Source organism: Xiphophorus hellerii, chromosome 1 (genome assembly GCF_003331165.1).
Source record: "Xiphophorus hellerii strain 12219 chromosome 1, Xiphophorus_hellerii-4.1, whole genome shotgun sequence".
Lineage (NCBI taxonomy): Eukaryota > Metazoa > Chordata > Actinopteri > Cyprinodontiformes > Poeciliidae > Xiphophorus > Xiphophorus hellerii.
In genome coordinates, this window is record NC_045672.1 from 24,103,705 (window position 1) to 24,122,634 (window position 18,930).

An 18,930-nucleotide genomic window follows, 5' to 3' on the forward strand; every position below is an offset into this window, starting at 1 on the left:
CAAACTTAGACACTTATCCAGTATAATTTGTTACTTGTATAATTTGAAGCAGGCATGCTTCAGCATAGCTATATTCTTGTAGTAAATGTCCAACTTACAATGATCAACACATTATTGTCATACTTTGTAAGCCTCTGTGTCCTGCCACAATGTCATAGTGGATGCCCTGCTCTGATAAAAAAAAACAAAAAAAACACCACAGCTGAAAGTACCCTGAACAAAATAACTTTTTTTCACAAACGAGAATTTCCAAAATATGGTGCAAAAACTGGAACTGTCAAACATCCCTGGCTGTTAGTGTCAGTTGGCACAAAAACACAAACAGTTTTCAGGGTTTGGCTGGTAAATATTACAATAGGTTCCTTCCTTGGCCAAAACACAAACTGAATCCTCCAAGACAGCCACATGGGTCCTACCATTGGTCTGTTTAGCCTATCAATTTATCCTAGCAGGATTTTGCCCTGCCAACAAAAGCAAAAATAATTAGGGCTCAGAAAATGTCACTTTTGAAAAGGCAAACAATACCTGCAGCAGCCAGGGAAGCAAGAAAAATAAAAGCTAGAAAATTGTGCTGACATTCAGAAACAATCCTAATGTGGTTTATATGATGCAGCAGATTTGATAGAAACTCCTTCATAGTATAAGCCAGTTCTCTTTAATAATAATCTTTACGTCTTTATCACTGTCTAACAATGCCAAGTTTAGAAGCAGTCAGAGAATTACGACATTACATTAAACCAGATTTCACAATAAAACAAACAATAATTTTCATACTTTACTACCTCCCAGAAGATATGAGCTACTGCTCTGAGAATTAAAAAACAGGCAGCCTTGAAGAAACACATAACCTATTGCAAATCTCTCCACTCAGCTGGCAATATGCTAAATCTAGCAGAGGCAACTGACAGGATTCCATCAATTATTCAGGAAAAGAAATACTCGCAAAAAGTACGGCACCCTCTGACTCCACAGCAGTAAATCACTCTATAGCGCACCATCTGCTGCACGTCGCAGTCATCGGTTTCTGTGTGCACAGGAGCATGCTGCAAAATTGGTCCTAAGCTTTTGATTTTTATTTTCAGTGATTGGTTAGAAGGTTACAATTAAAATGCTGTGTGAAGAAGATATGCCCTTTGCCTAAATGTCATGTTTTATTTTTAATTCGATATGTTGACCAGGATAGAAATGTTGGACAGAAGTGGAAACATTTCTTTGACTGAAATCACTTGAACATAACCCATCATTAGATATTGAGAAAGGCTGAAACAATTAATCTACAGTGTCTATTCTAAGATACCTTAACATCATAGGTGTTTTGGATATTTAAAATGGGGGTGTTATGCAAAATCCACTCTTTCATCATTTTATCATTTTAATTTAAACGAATCCCTCATGAAAACATACTTGAAGAGTTGCTTTTGATTCTTTCATGCATGTTTGATAAATCCTTGAATCTCTCCTCGCATCCACTTGAGAGTGCCTAAACGTTTGCTCAAGCGCCACCTATTTCCACAAAGCTCCTCCTTGAAGCTGCAGTCTCCAGCCAAGCTTCCGCCTCACAGAACACCCATCCCCACCCAGCTCCTCCAGAGTAGCAGCTGTGGCTAATGCTAACATTACTGCTGCAAGGTGACATTCACCCTGTCTTGTCTGCTGAGCTTCTCATACAAACTACTTCTCAGTCCAATGCTTCTAAGAACGGTTTCAAATGGGTTAATGAGAAAAATTGTTGTGACGATGTGCTGATGGCAGCGTGTCGGTAGAATAGGAGCTTCTTAAAGAGACACAGGCCCAATTTCTATGTGCTAAATCACAACGTCAAATTTCTTTTCAGTCGTGTTTGATATATGCAGCATTTTTCCAACAACTGACAGTAACATAAATTCTTAATTGTATTATAAAATGGTACTATGAACAATATTATATATTATGGAGAATACATAATACTGTCCTTTTAATTTACTCATGGCAAGATGTGCCATGTTCAGACTTCAATAACACAAAGTTCTCCTTCTCAGAACCAAAGTTTTGCTTTACAAGTCACTTAGAATACTTAATTCAAATTTTGAACATGAATATACACATAAACAAGACATTAATCACGTTTCTGTACAATAGAATCAGTCCAAATAATCTTCAAACCATGTTGCTGAAAGGTAAAGGTCATTACATCTTTAACTCCTGCAAGGGTTTTTGGGTAAACCTTTTTACAAACAGATTAGCAAAAACACAGTTGTCAGGGGGCAATGACTAGTTTTTCTGGCACGTTAGCCATTTTCCAAACTGAAATGAAAGAAAATGAAGCCACTGCAGTACTCATTATGTTCTTGATTAACTGTTATTTTGGCATGTCAGACTCAATATCATGCGTTGTCATTCACCCTGTCAAAACTGCGGCTCATCTCATTATTTGCACCGTGTTGTTACATGTTTTGGTGTCGCAGTGTGAGTCACTCCTGCTACATTTTCTCCATTCTGTCAGTTTCAAAGTACTTTCCACAAAAACTTTGCATGACCCCTAAATCTCTGATAAATCAGTAAATTAAGTGCTTGTTTGTGTCATAATGCTTCTGGGATAAGGATGTGTCGAATAAAAACTGAGATAAGGTCCTGTACCTTTATTCTGATCAGCAGACCTTATGGAAACCTTCTCTGGGTACTGTTTAATCCTCTGGTTTGAAATCTCTCAAGGAAAACTGCAAAATATGTAAGAGAAAATGGCATCTTATCTATCCTGTTCATATGAGAGATGTTCTTTAATTTATGAGTGTTCAAATGGTTATTCGAGTGTACAAATCTGAATACTTGATGCCAATATTATTTTGAAAGATATCTCACTTTCTTCCATCAGCACCTAGTAGCAACACACTGCTAACCTTACTGCCACAAGGTGATAGTAATTCCCCAAGTTGTGTGACAACCACTACAATGCTTTTCAATACTGGAGTATGTCATCTGACATCAAACATCCTGAAAAAAAGCAAAGGATGTGAAAACACCTAAAACTAGTAACTACTTTGACGTGTCTTCTGTCACTGGACAGTGGTTATTAAAAAAAACTACATAAGCCCTGGAATTTTGAGTATGATAATTTTATATCAGCACCAGTATTGCAATCTCATAAATATGTTCAGATTTTATATTTGGGAACGCATTGAGATAGCTCAGCAACAAGAACTAGTTTGTAGTGTCGACACGTACCAAATTTCCATCAGTATTGAATAGGCTAAAGGGCAAAGAAAATGCATTGTGTCTTATTCTATGTGTGTGCCTGTTGTGTGTGGAGGGAATGATGAAAGGGTCCATACAATACTAAAAATGAACCTTGATTGTAAAATCTTGTCTCATGCAGATCATGTAAATGTGTTGCTTGAGGAAAAGATGTGTTTTTCAGCAGTGAGTCAAAGAAATTCCTAATTTCTAATATCTGCAAACAGAAAATAGGTTAAATGTAATGTAATATAGTGTAGATTGTCCAGTACTCCATAGCTGGATTTGTGATTTTAGCATAACATTTCATTAAAAAACCCATTGGGTAAGTTTTGTGGTTCTTAAAGCATAAAATAATGCTATTTTTCTTTAAATAACCAAGTGAATCAGTAAACTAAGTTCTGAAATTACCTTTTCTAGAAATATTACAAGGTTATCAAAAATAAGGTGTTCTGTTTGCCACCTTTTAAAAGCTACAGCTTTATGTCTGTAAAATCCTACAGAGACTCAAAGTTGAGCTTGCAGTAGAAGCTGGTGAACACATAATGCACAGTTGACTTTTGCTTCAGCTTAACTTTTTAATTTGAATTCCTTTATTCTGTAAAATGAAAATGATGAGGCTGCAAAAAAAGTGCTCTTATGAAAAGATCCTGAGGCTTTTCGGCAGTGTGCCAGAAACTAGATAAGGAGGAAAATGTCAGTTGGAGTGTTTGTATGAGCCACTCTGTAATTCACATTTTTTTTGTGCTTTCAGTCTGAGAACAGCACAATCAGCTCGGCACCAGAGGTCCATTTAGCTGTCATAGAGCCGTGGCAGCGGGGAAACCCAGTCAGAAGCAGGGCAAGTCTGCCAGCTGACATGGAGCCAAGATAAGATGTTGTTCAGTTTCCACAATTTCTCACTCTGATGTTTAATTGTATTGAAAAAAATGCAGAAGAGAGATGATAGTCTATAGTTACATGAATATTAAAGCACACTTAAACTAGAAGTCTGGTAAAGATGTGTTAAAATTCTCAGAATAAATTCATCTCTTATTTCAGGGGTCTAATCTCACACTAGTGAAATAAGTTTTGTGTTTGTGTTGTGTGTTTGTTTGCATCTTGAAGTCACAATATCTCTAAAACAACCATAAGATACTATTTCCATTCTAGCCATTTTACTTTGTTTGGAAAGTAAACTAAGAAAAACCATATCTGTTTGTCAGTGTAATCGATGATATTTACTATGATAAGCCATTGACATAAACCCAAATTGCAGTTTGTGTGAAGAGTTCCCTGGCTACAGTCAGCAATGCTAAATGTTTTTGTAATATGTAATCATACACTCTGCATGTGTCAGGCAACTTGCAGAGTGAACCTGTAAAAAATTTTTTTAAAACAAAGTGTTTTAAAGTGTCTCAGTACTTTCTGTCAGTAAAAAATAAAGATTTGATACAGATTTGATTAAGCATCCACTTAAACTTTCAATATAACATTAAACTAATCTTGACCATTTATGTTCCTTGACCCCTCCTAGAGTATTTCCATTATCCCTTTTCTTTATGTAGGCAGATAAAATAACCACAAATAGGCCACAATAGCCTGCTGAATCACAAGAACAAGCTGCAAATGTTAACCAAATATTTATCCACTGTGTCAATGAGGAGTCTCTAAAACAAATCTAAATATCAGGATTGCTTTCAGAGTCTCTTAGTCACTTCCCAGTCAGGGACCACAAAGCAGCCATGTCCTAGATAAACAATACCCTGCACTGCGTTGAAAAGCTCTTTATAGCATTCAGGTTTACATGACATCAGACTGTGCAAAGGGACACATCGCTTCCAGAGCTGCAATGAGCAAAAGAGACTCAGCAGCTCACCTCCTGTCAAGTAACAACATACATTTCCTGAGGAAAAAACATGTTGCTAATTATCAGGTGATATACAGAAAGTGATCTGATTGAGCTGAGTTTAAAAATCAGTATAGTAAATCTCTGATGATTTATATTAATCAACGCTGTTTAATTGGCTGAATGTGTGGCAAGACATCCTACATGTCAAACTAACCAAAGAGAGGGTCAGTAAAACATATGAATATCTTGACTAATTAAAACATGATTTGGAGAAAAACTGGAAGGGTAATGACTCACCAAAGGTTTAAATTAGAACACGGTTCCCCCCAGCACACAACAGGATACAAAGCCACTGAGGAGGCTTCTGGATTTTCTTCTTTTCTTTGTTTTCTTTCTTAGCTGTCAGATATTATTCATTCACTCATGCAAGTTTTTGGCAACTACCACAGCTATATGTCTGTAAATACACATGCAGTTTGAGAACTTTACGAGAATCCAAAATCACTATTTATGTGTTAAATTCTGTGTTGAAAATTATTCATATAAACCCAATAGATTGCAACAGCTTTGTTCTAAGATGGTCACCAGAAGCTCATGGATGATCAGGCTATTTATTTTTGATCAATATAACAGAACAAGTGGCGTGTCCCTCTTGCAAGGCACAACTATTACCAGGCTTATCATGGGATATAATACACTTTGCAACCCTCCATCATGATCTTGGGAGCACCAACCAATTTGCTGTCAAGTCAATAATCTCACCAGCAGAGATGAAATCTGCAAGATTTCCACAATATAGCTGAAACACACACACACACACACACATGCCTACTCACTGAGAAAATCACATTCAAACTATATGCTTCCCTATTTAGGAGCTAGATTATAAATGCTTTGTTTTGATTTGATTCTGTCAACTCTGTGACTTGAGACATATCTGCTGAATACTGATGAGCAGCTGTAATCTTGGTGGCTAAAGAACAACCTTAGAAGAGAATGAATTAAAAGGATGGCTCAACACCTTCAGCTTTATAAAGCACCTTAAAAGACCTGTCACTCACAGAGCCTTAGTTTATTAGCCCAGTAACTCTGGTGGGGACAGGTAAGGACTGCAGGCAGGCCAGTAAGGAGGACCCATCATCTTAGTGCCATTACAATACATGTATATTGGAAATTCTTAGTGATATATTATAAAATGCATATTAATCTCTGTATGATTTTACAGTAAACGTGTCGATGTAAATCCTCAGTATATTTTTCAGCATTCAGTTCCACTGACTGTGTTTAAGTACTATTCAAATGGCTTTTTTTTATAGAGCTTTATATACTTTCTGGCTCTCTTGGGACCAGGATGTTCCTAATTTGGCTACAACGGCAGAAGTGAAAGACAGAGGTTGTAGAAATGTGCTACAGGAGCAGTTTAAAACTTAAATTGTGGTGAACAATAAATCAAAGGTTTGTTGCAGCGGAGGCCAGATATTTGACTTTTCCCAAATCACTGAGGTTTGCAGAGTCACCGCTCAACACATTCTGGTTGTTGATGTTCTATGTTCTTGCATGTCTTGTTTGCCTCTTGTCTTGTTTCCATTATTTCTTTTGGCTTCTTGGATTTTATCTGAGTGTTCTATTTATTTGTCTACAGTTTAAATTAAACATTTCAACTTGGGTTTCAGGGTGGGGATGATTTAATCCAAGACTACAACCTCATACAAAATTTTAAGTGTAACTGACACAAATAGTAAAATTGAACAAAGTAATCAAAATGTATTCAGATATGTTCTTTGTTAAATATACTTTGTTAGATACATTTTTTACTTTTCTGATGTTATGTTTTTACATCATGAATTTGTGATCAATGAGTAGTTGTAATTTTACTGTTAATATTTTTCATACCATACTGCCCCACCCTTCACCATTCCAATCAATTTGGTTCAGTTTATGTATATGGTGCCATTTTACAGCTCGTCATCTACACTACAAACAGAGTAAATCACAGTAAACATATCAAAATAATATATTTTGTACCATGTATGAAAGGTCCGGTCTAAACCTAATACAAACCTGTTCCACCCACTACCAGCATCAATTAATCTTTTACATTTCTGTAGATGAATTCGCTTTTCTTTGTTTCAAGTCTGACACATTTGAGTTTTCCAGCATAAATGATCTGTTTTAGGTTATGCTGCAACACCTCAGTTTAATGAGGCTACTTCAAAGCTTTTACTTTTAGTTTTTTTTTTCTTGTCATTTTTTACACATTCAGAGGTTGACTTGCTGCTGTGCTTTAGATCATTGCCCTAGTTCACAACCCTAGTCCTCTTGAGCTAAATGGGGATCTAATATGCTGTCTATGGGCTTTACAAAACATTTCATTTTTTGTACAAAATCATTCTCAGCAAGATTTCACCTCCTTAATTTAGCCTATTTTGAGCTCCTTTCAGAATGAGGGCTCTGTCACTTTTATGTAAATAAGCTGCTGCTCTCAAACTCTATGTTTACACTTGCACTTTGTACACATGAAAATGGCAGCTAACAGATGTGCATTTGTACAATCGTACATCTTTGAACCTCAGTCAGACCCAGAAGCAGAAGAAGCCTCCTGCACAACCATAAAGAATGCAACAAGTAGTTTCTGAATGCAAGTCTACATCAAAACACGTCTTTTCCAGCAGTCACTGTACAAACTAGCTGACCAAACAAGCTAATCTTCTTAAAATAAAATAGGCGTAGATCCACTTGGGTTGTTATGAGTGGGGCTGGGCTTGACTGGGGTTGCTAACTCAAGCAACCGCCTATCATGAAGGCGTTTGGTGTCACATGTGAGATGGGCCTTTGGTCAGATTTTGTTTTGGCCTTGGATATGATCCACAGGTTCAACTTTTTCCAAGTACCTTACCTTTGTTGAATTCTAAATTTAATATCAGATGTTATGGGTTCTTTTATTGATGGAATTAGGCTGAAAACAGATTATCCAATCTTTTTCTTTTGATTCAAGGTTGTGCCAATGACCGATAACACAATGTACTTTGAACTGTTTCAAATTGTGCAAAATTGAAGTCTTTTCTTTTTACCCTTTTTTCTCCACCTCTTTCCATCGTCTTCCTATCAAAGAAAAGCTGTGATTCGTTTTGCAATGTCCCTCACCTCAAACATCTCCAAGAACAAAGTCTTTTATTCTACACACCTACTCTCACTTTGAAAACATTTTCTTGCCGGTTGATCCTTTCATCTTATTTCTCTCTGAGTGCTAATGTGTTTGTCTAATGAAAAGCTAGTTGTTGTACACCTGATCTGTGCAGAAACTTAAAGCCATAGGTCACACTTGAATCAATAAGATTTTAAAATTCACCCACGCTGCCTGCAGTTAAATGGATTTCAGATGATTTTACTGGATGACACTGTCAAACAAAGTGCAAAGCTTTGGTTTATCTCAAAGAAGGAAAAACACTTTTTTTCTAAAGGTTTTCTTCTGATATTTGCTTTGCTCTCGGCGGTCCACATGTCAGGTGGGCACATTTTCTCTTGGCAACAGTAAGAAATGGTAACACTGCTCTGCCACTGCAAAAGCCCCTAGAAAGGCAAAGAGAAAAAAAATATATTTTCTCTCCAAATCAGGCATTTCAAGGGAGAAGAAATGCCAACATCAAAGTTTTGTTTTTCTATGAATGAATGAATAGTTTTGGTCTTTCAATAGGGAAAACCGCTCTATCTGAAAACAGAAAGAATATGACACAGCTTCAAACCTATGAACTTCAACTATGACTGCCAAAGTACAATGACAAACAGGCCAAGGAAAAGATTAAACAATGACATAGCTCAAAGGTCCATGGTAACCCTGGTGGAGCTGCAGAGATCCGCAGCTCAGGTGGGAGAAACCATTTACAGAACTATTAGTTGTGACCAATCTGTTTGGATGCTTATCTACAGAGGTGCTGGTAAGACTTAATTTAGAAATTGGTGTTTGTTGATGATTTCCAGCCGGTCTCACTGAGTTTTAGCTGTTTTGCAAAGAAGAATTGGCAAAAGAAATTGGACAGGTTTTTGACTCAGAAGCGTTTGTATGTGTATTTGTAGAAACTTTAACAATATTTTTTCTTACACTACAACAACATTGCTTCATAAAGAACATGGTAAAAAGAAGACATTGAAGTTTTTTAAACAGACAGGCAACATCTCTTCCAAAGACATAGGCAGCTATGGCTCACTAGAAAGAGCAGTCATCTTGCAATTAGAGAGTTAAAGCCGAGTTCATTTCAAGCGTCATCCACCAGCTGGTTATGTGACCCAAGTTGCTAGCCAATCTGCATACTGGTGTGTAAATGTGTATTTGTTTGTGAGTGCAGCTGGATGAATGTGGCTGTGGTAGGGAAAAAATAAAACAAGTTTCGGTTGTCAATATTACTAGAAAAGTGCTATGCAAGTTGAGATTCTTTATCCTTTGTTTACTGTAATGCAATGAGGAAAGAGGCATGGAGCACTGCTGCAGAGCTCAGAACTCAGAGCAGCTTCTGTGACAGTGAGGTGCTGTGACAGAGGTGCAAGCGGAGGAGTGCGATAATGATGCGGTCAGCAAACAAGAAACATGGCCTTGGAGACAGGGAGGCTAAACGAGTTTGTGAGCTCTGACAGAAGCACAGAGGATTATGAGTATTCACATTAATGCCTGAATGCATTCAATATGCACCTTTGTGGACATGAATGCTCATTAAAAAGTGAGTCCCACTAACTCACATTCCATCTTTATCAAACAGAAGCACACACATGAGCATTAAAGAAAACTGATGCTGAGAATCTTTGAGAAGTTGACTAAATATAACTCCATCCCCCCTCCCTCCCTGAGGTCCAATTCAGACAGATCAGATGGGAAATATAGAAGATGTGTCATATAGGAAGGAGCTTCGATACAAATTGGATGATTAACAGACCAGCGCAGCCAACACTGAGACATTTGGCTGAGGTAAGCAGATCTGAGGAGAAAGATTGGCTTCGAGGGCTGGGGCAGCAGATGGGATGGGGGCATAGAACCGGACCGAAAAAGTCTGAGCTCTTTTGTTGTTTTGCTTCAGAAATTCAGGTTCATACTGATCTCTGCCTGGCTGCTGGAGCGCTGCTCCATATTTTATGACAGAGCTACTCTCCTTCTTTTGGTGTTGTAGCAGCTCTGTCTTCATAGCAAGTTATCTCCACCTTTAGCTCCACCCTCTTAACATTAATTATGCAGCTCAATGCAGCACTCTGAGTCCCTGCTGCAGCTCACCCACACCACAATACTATCCAGCTTCCTCCCACTCCCTCTGTCTCTGTAACTCACACAGACCACAGACTACTATTTACTTTCTTTCTCTATTCTTCATAATAAAAAGCAACATTTGATTTTATTAAAATACTGTTATTAAAATCAAATGTTATTTTAATAGTTAAATTTGATCCTTGACTGGATCAAATTTTTCTTCCTCTGTGATATTTTGAAAGTTTAAAGGGTAAATAGAATTTACACACACACACAAACACACACCTTCATTCTGAAAAGAATAAAATAAAAAACGTAGCACCAGCTTGAACTGGCTTTTTATGGCCAACAATAGAATGTGGGAAAATTAAATATAGATGGACTTATGGAGTTTGAGTGGTTTGACAGAAGAACAATTTTGATGGCTACATTTCTGCAGTAGTTAAACTCATGCAAGTAAATCTAGAGTGAAGAAAAAAGTGAGACTTCCACAATTACATAGCTCACAAATGTAAAGTCAGCTATTCTAGTGACACCTTTATTAAGGGGGATATGCTGGATGAAAATAAGAACATTTGAAGTAACAATGTTGGTCAGAATGAGAGAAGAAATTACAAAATATGATGGCAGAATTTCTGTGTTTCATATTTGACACTGTGGTAAATTATGGCAAAGTGGGCTCACCATGGAGAGCTTTTAAATCCTAACATAGGGTGCTAGTTTGTAATGTTTCAATGCTGCTGCTTTAGATAACATTTTAGAAGACCTTATCTTTGTTGGATATATTCAACATTTTAATTTTGAATTTATTAACTATTTTTGTTTTTGCTGGAGACTTTATCATTACTTATCTTGTGGTCATTACGTTAAACACTGATGTCCAAGATCAGTGTTCGTAATGTGATCTCATCGCTCTTTAAGTTGCATTCTCAGCTGCATTATAATTATTTCATTGTATTTTCATGTATTTCTACTTCATATTTCTGGATTTTGGTCATTCTTATGTGCAGTACATGAAAATAATTATTGCAATCTACAAAACTAAATACAAATTTTTTTTTTTATTTAGAATTTATCTCCCTTGAACATTACATTTATTTTACAAGAATACAAGTTGTGCCAGTTGTAGTGTGATCCACCGGAAGCATATATTTTTTGTGTCGTATAAGTTTGAAAGCCTACTGCTGATTTATTTGCAAATCAGAACCAAACATGGCTTAAGTGCCGAGGTAAACACACTTAACACCTGTCTGTTAAGGTGTAATTGATTCAGCCACTCCATCAGACCATGTCACAGGAAGCAGAGCGAGTACACGCTCCGCAAACCTGAATCAGCCGTATCAGCAAACCGGAGGGAAATGGAAGAATATGCAAACACAAAAGGAGGGGGAAGCTCTCACGCTTTGGCCAAGCAGCCCCCCAGGCAAGCAGTGGGCGGAAGCACAGCTACTGCTAATGGATGCAGAAAGAAGCTTCTCCTTCGTTTCCTTTGGGCTCCTCACGTGATGTCGACTCATTTCACATCTACTTGCATGTGTTCACATGCATGTGCCTGTGCTAGTTCTGGTATTACTAGCCTGCCCAAAAGCTGTTTAATTAATCTAACATAACTTAAGTGTGAGACCACATGGTGTGAGGCATTAGTGCTTATGATACTATACGATACTGTACTGTACTATACTATACTATACTATACTATACTATATGATACTATACTTGTCTTAACTTGTCTCATTCAAAACTTTTAGTTCTTTCTTACGTAAAAGGCAAAAAGGAATTCACAAAATAGTGTCAGGATGTCACAGGGAACAATTGTACCTTTTAAACAATATTTAATTGTTCTTTATATTATTATTTTCAGCTATTACGCTTTATCTTAATGTCCATGACTGAAATGGTGCATGAAAATTATTGTTTATAGCAAAGTGCACTTTACCTGTAAATTTGCTGTTTTATTCTAGGTGATTTGTGTTTCTGAAGTGTATACTTTTGACCTCTTGTAAAAGAGACCTTGGTCTCAGTGGGTTCTTTATCTGGTTAAATAAAGGCTCATAATAGTACTATAAAGTACACTACACTACACTACACTTGCTAACTTGAAAGTAACTTGCAGATCTAATCAGATGGAAGCTATAAGATGCTCTTTTCTGTCATTTAGGACTTCTTCGTACTTGCCTCTCTGGTTTACAGAGAATTGCTCACCAGTGTTTGCAAAGGTCTTGCTCTCTGGAAAAATGCAAGCAGAAAGGCAGATGTTCCTAATCTGGGAAAATGTGGCCAGGGAAGACGAGATCATTCAGCAGGCATTAAGGGAAGTAAATGTGTAATTCATTTAAATAATCCAGGGGGAGCATCAATGTGACTTACTTCCTTCTTTTACATGACTTTGCAGGTGACGATCGGTTGCTTGCGTTCAACTCTGTTTCAACCGATCTCTTGTCCACCAACTGATGTCCAGACTGCACAACGGAGGGTCAGAGGCTTTTTGTAATGTTTCTGTTCATCGGCAGGCAGTCCTGTGTGCGGTACAGCTCTGCTGCTGCAGGGGTCTTTTCAGCGCATGGTGCCGGATGGTGAGCAGAGAACACAGCGGGGGCTGGGCACTGCAATGTGCTGCAGTGCTCATAGCTCTGCTATGCACACCCACTCTCTTCCATCCCTGCTCTGCCTGTGACAGTCTCTCAATCTCTGTAACCCTTTCTGGCTCATGCCTAAATAATTTGACTTCCGTCGTCATTTCACGTCCTTTACAGGGCACTGTCCTTTTCTGGTGTCTATTTTCCTCCATTCTCTGTAGATAAACTGCAGTCCATGTCTTTAATGCATTCTTGATGTAAACTGCCCCATGCTTTTGTGCATGTCCTCTGACATGTGCATCTATAAAACAAGTTATTTTGAAAGGGTGGAGAAAAGCTAAATGTCCACACTTAACCAAACTTGGAAAAATGCAAGATTAGGACCGCAACCCTTAATCTCCTATAAGTGTTTGTACACCAAGCCATCAGTAGGCTGCAACATCTGGAGTCTCAGTGAAAGTCTGCCTCTTCGGTTTCTTCGTTGCGTAACACATCATTGGTTCTGTCAGATTCCGTCAGCATTTTTCTTAGTGAGTTAGATCTCTGATTGGCTGCTTAGCATTTGTGATTATGTGATTATGTTATGTTTTGAGGCTTGACGCGTGAATGGGAAATAAAATCAGAAATGTACAAAATAATCTATTTGATGAGTTAGTTCAAGTCTCAACAAACCCAATTGAGCTAGAAAAGTGTTGGGCTTTGAATAGTGAAGTATTAACAATGTAATTTGTTTAGATAATATTTCCATCTAATGCCACTTCATCTGGAATTGTTGCCATTCTTCTTTGCAGCTCAGACTCAGTCAAATTTGCTAGAAAGCATCAATATACAGCAATTTTCAATATGATTCCAAGACAGACTTAGGTTTGGACTTTAAATATGGCATTGTAATATATGACTATGATTTGATCTAAGCTATTATATTGTAACTCTGAGTTTTAGGGTTGTTGTCCCAAAGAAAGATCTCAAGTCTTTGGCAGCCCTCAACAAGTTTTCTTAAGGTATCACTCAGTAATCCCTCCATTTATATTCTGATCAACTCAAACCATTTTTCCTTCACCTGCTGAACAAAAGCATTTACACAACACAAGCTGAACTACATCTGGAGCAAACTTCAAGAAAACCACAAAACTGTTGAAACACTGAGTTCCTTTAAATGAAAAAGTCATTTGTTCAGAGCTGGATTGGATTAATCATTACGAGAACATAGATTAATTCCGTTCTGGATTACAACTTTTCATGACTTCTCTTTTTTTATACCACTGAAATGTAATGTTTCTTTTTTGTTTGTTAATTGTGTGATCTTTTTGTCAAGTAAAGAACTTTAAACCGCTAAAATATGCCATGAACAAACTTGGTTTACATCAAGTTACAATAGGTAACTTGACTCTAAGATCATTTTGCTCTAAGATCATTTAGAGCAAATTCTCATTTTCAACAACGAACTGTTCAGAAAACATTAAAACATCAATACTATCTGTTAGTATAAATCCAAATTACCTAAAAGTTTTTTATCCATAGTCACTAAAAGTAACTACATTCTAAGACATTTAGCTGGAAGGTTAGCCCACATACAAAATGTGCTTTTACTTAAATTCGCTAATTGCTAAATTTTTAACTTATACTATAGATAAAACTTAACAATCAACTGTAACCTTTTAAGCCATGAAGAGGGTTTAAAAGATCTTCTGGGTAATTTTCTTAAGTACAAATGAATTTCACACCAAACACTTGCACTTTCAAAAGATATTATCTGCTCTAAATGACTAAAGTTTATCCCTTTCCATGCATTGAATTTAGTATGTTAAAGGCTCTGTCTTTTCAGGTGTGTCCTTATGTGCAAATCCCAACATATTCCTCTATTATCATGTGCCATGTATTTTTACTAATTGTGCTTATGAAGGTGTAAATGTCTTGGGTTTTTTTGACCACCTTAACAACATCATTGGAAGATGTTCTTTTCTTCTAACCAGATCAAGAATTTTTGAATGGCTACCAACTGTAGTAACAGCCGATGATGCTCTGCTGTTTTTGCCCAGGCCATCATTTACTGGGACACGCTGAATGGCCGTACTACACATGCTGGGACAGAGGATGTCACGCTCAAAGGATGAGCAATGATGAGCCTTGCAGCTGTTCTCCTCCCCCAAATACAAAGTTATAGTGCATAATTTGATCATTCACACATTTAACTAAACAATGACTATTTAACGGCTTAACTGAATTGGCTGTTGAGAGATTGAATCATTAAACTTTTGTAAATTCCACCTTAATATGCTTTCTCTTCAAAACTAGTCAATTTATCTTATGAAAAAATGTTCAATCTTGTCCATACCTTGTACTTTATGTTCATGTGAAATGACAGGTACTGGCTAATTCATGTAACAGTGAGGGGTCCCGATTCCATTTGCCATTACAGAACTTGTGTTTCTAATCATCACTATCTAGACGAGTTTCACCATATGCAAGCAGAGTCCTGCTGAGACACTACCCAGACTGCACTCAACCGTGACATGAAACAAAGCTTTGTTTCACAGCTGGTATCAGACTTATATGATCTGAGGACATTACATGTTTTAAATGATTTTTTTAATGACAGCTGTAACACATCACTGAGGTCTCTGAGCACCTTCTACATTTCAGTATATCCATCCATCCATCCATCTTCTAACACCCTTGTCCCTAATGGGGTCGGGAGAGGTGCTGGTGCCTATCTCCAGCTAATGTTCCGGGAAAGAGGCGGGGTTCATCCTGGACAGGTCGCCAGTCTGTCGCAGGGCAACACAGAGACAGACAGGACAAACAACCATGCACACACACGCTCACACCTAGGGAGAATTTAGAGAGACCAATTAACCAAACAGTCATATTTTTGGACTGTTGGAGGAAGCCGGAGTATCACGCATGCACAGGGAGAACATGTTATATATTATTTATATATACTATATATATATATATATATATATATATATATATATATATATTTTTTTTTTTTTTTTTTTTTTTTTTTTTAATAAATGTGCTTTACAGAGAAAAAGTCACTCGTGACTGAAATCTGAGAGTTAAACTGACAATCGGTTATGACTGGTGACCCAGACACTCAAAAATGTAATAATTTTTCAATCTGTGAACTCAACATACTAAGCACAACCTGGTTTGTGCTCACAACAATACTTTTACCAGAAATGGGTAGTACCTAATTACATTTGCTGTTATGATTAGTTGTATATGTTTTTAAATGCAATTTCAGGACTGGTTTTACTGTACAGTACTTTTTTTACTTACGTAATAATACTAAAGCATTTTTCATTAGCTATAATTGGTAAATCATCATAATTAGCAAAAATAATTGTCTGTCTAGGTGTAAATAACCCATGTAAGGAGTTTCACAGTTGAGTTACTGAAATAAATGACCTCTTTTAAAATATTTTACTTTATTGAATAGGTCTACACAATTGTAGCAACAAGGTCTGTGGTTCAGAACTTTCTGAATGGAGTTTGTATTCTCTCCATGTTTATCCGTGAGTTTTCCAGCTTCCTCTCAGAGTCAGAAAGTGTCAATGCCCACTTTCAATTACCCTAAGATCCTGTTGTTTGATCTATGTGTTTCTGTGATGGACAGGTGAACTGTCCAGCCTGAATCCTGCCTCTCGGCTGTTGACTGATAAAGATAATCAACAGCCCTCCAATTATAATCTGGAAGGATTAATATAGGATTAATATTTTTCATAAAGAGATATTGGCTGAATCAGTATTGGAGGCTCAAATTTTCTTAGTTCTTGTTCTCATCTTTGGACTTAATGTTACTGTTTCTGCTGGGCTGCTGTTTTGCCTCATAACCATTTCTTTGCAGCAACAAAGAAGCAAGAACAAAACCACAATGAAGGCACTCCCACATGGAGCACAGTGAGATATTGAAGGTACAACACGGACAGCAGGTTTTGAGCTGAATCAGTGAAAGACTGTTTCTGAAAAAGAAAACTGGTTCTCTTTGGAGGTGCATTATGAAAGAATGACATTAATAATAAAAAGTGTCTTTTTTTCTGTCTAAAACAGAAAAAGACACGCAAAGCTCTGCAACATTAAACATGCTTCTGGATATGCGACTAAACGGGTTTAAACAGCGATTAAGAGGAGCTGCTGTCCATGGTTCTGAAGTGAATTTGCTTTCATTCGCCCATCTTGAATAATTTAAATGTTTTAAAACTTGCAACAAGGATCAGAAATTTGGGTCAGCCTTGCAGTACAACTAAGACCAGATGCCTAAGAAGAGCAGGATAAGTTTTAATATATATATATATATTCAACTATTAGCACATGCTGTACCTTTTACTACTTCTAATGTGGCTTTGCAGTGTGCTTACAGGAAAACACATGTCTATTATTTGCTCCTTTCTCTGCAGCAGGCCACTGTGCATGGCCAGAGGTAACACACTGCCCACTGCTGGACAGCATCAAGCTCTCCATTTGCAGTTAATGAAGGTCAGAATAGAATAGAATGAGGTGGAGAACAACAGCTGTAGATTTTAATGAAAAGACTGAAGTAAATTTCCAAAAAATTTCAATTTTACTTCTGTTATTCAAGTCCTTTTTGCACTACCATGTAAGATATATTTTATGTTCCAACTACTGACTGAAAGTTTATTAATATTACAATGTTTGTAGCTTTGCTTTCATTCTTTATGGTACACACAGCAAGCACTGAATAATCAATGAAGTAACCTACTTTTGCTTCAAGCTCTGACTGCAGCACCTCCCCTTAACTGGACAAACTGAGCAGAAACTAGTCACCAGACTCAACCAAATCCTGAGCCAGCTCACTGTTTCCTGTTAGTACCCTATCAGAAGCCACGATGAGATCACGCATCACCAAACTAACAGGGGCTACAGCAGCCTCCTAGCCAACTGAATCCAAAATGTAATCGAGAAACTTCGCTTATTTTAAGATCTGGATGCGAAACAAAAGACAAGCCAAGCTGATGTTGTCAAAAACTGGAAGCTGTCTTGTGCAGCTCAGCCTGGATGCGGGTTGCTGGATGTTGAGGCAGCTTCACAAGGGGATTTAACAGGATACTGCAGCACAAGAGAACCGTGTGCACAGAAAACTTGCCCAGGAGCATCAGGGAGTCCCGCACTGAGCTTCTCCCTCCCCTTTCCCTCTGCCTCACTGGCTCACTCCACTTCAAGTCTTTGCAATGAAAACAAATAACAATATAGATAAAAAGGTAAGTGGAAATGTCTCACTTTGTAAAGAATACTAATCACTGAAGACCAAGATCAACATTTTTTTTTAAAAAGCCATTTGTTTCTCTCTACAGACCCATAAAAAGTGAAAAGACTGCAGGTTAAGAAGCAAACGCAGCAGCTTACCTTCTGTGCAGGATGTTCCCCCTGACAATGAGATGTTCCCTTTCTCCACAGACTCCGAGACACTTTGAGATAGAGAGAAAAAGAATGAGTCTCTTCTTACTTTCTCGTACTTCCAGTTTCAGACCAAATGCAAATCTGACAGAGCCCAGAACACACACCTTTACTCTGACAACTCCACCACATAAACCCTCACAATCCTAATGCACCCCAAGACTGAAATACCACAATTTGATGAAGATTTGCTCAGGGGGGGAGGGATGAAAACTACACACACTCACACACTGCAGTTTTTTTTCCTTTTTTTCGTCCTCTTGCCCACTCTCCCGCTCGCTTTTATCCAGCTATCTTTATCCTGCGCTGCCTCCTGATTGGGTACACAGCTTTTCAGTAACATAAGCTCTCTTTTTTAATTGGAAGGGAGCCAGTAATGTGGTGCAGCAGAAACCCTCCCGCCCAACTCATCCCGTTTTTTTTGTTTTTTTTTTACTTTTTTTCCTTTCCTTCTTCCTAAGTGCCTGTGGAGAAGAATGCTGAGCTCGGCAATTTCCTACGCGTCGACCAAAGAATACAACGGGAATGGAGGACAGTGGGAAGTGGGAGTAGGAGGAGGAAGAAAAAGGACGGGGTGTGTGACAGTGGTGATGGAGGGGGAAGAGCATTTGAGGCAGATTAATATGCTGCAGCGGGACAAGCAGGCAGGGGAACAAAGACAA

The 18,930-nt window shown here is 37.7% G+C and overlaps 1 protein-coding gene across 7 annotated transcripts in view; it reads right to left on the reverse strand.

Moving 5' to 3' along the window:
* LOC116730240 (synaptotagmin-2-like) overlaps positions 1-18,615 on the reverse strand; it is a 72,736-nt gene extending 54,121 nt beyond the window's left edge. For 4 of the 7 annotated variants that reach the window (XM_032579581.1, XM_032579975.1, XM_032579337.1 and 1 more), the window contains exons 1-2: positions 18,376-18,530; positions 18,218-18,279 (exon numbers count right to left, since the gene is read on the reverse strand). The gene's annotated coding sequence lies outside the window, so the exon portion shown is untranslated. Of the gene's footprint in view, positions 1-18,217 lie in introns of all 7 variants that reach the window. The other 3 variants (XM_032579414.1, XM_032579825.1, XM_032579666.1) reach the window with 3 other exon arrangements.
* Between the last annotated feature and the right edge of the window lie 315 nt (positions 18,616-18,930).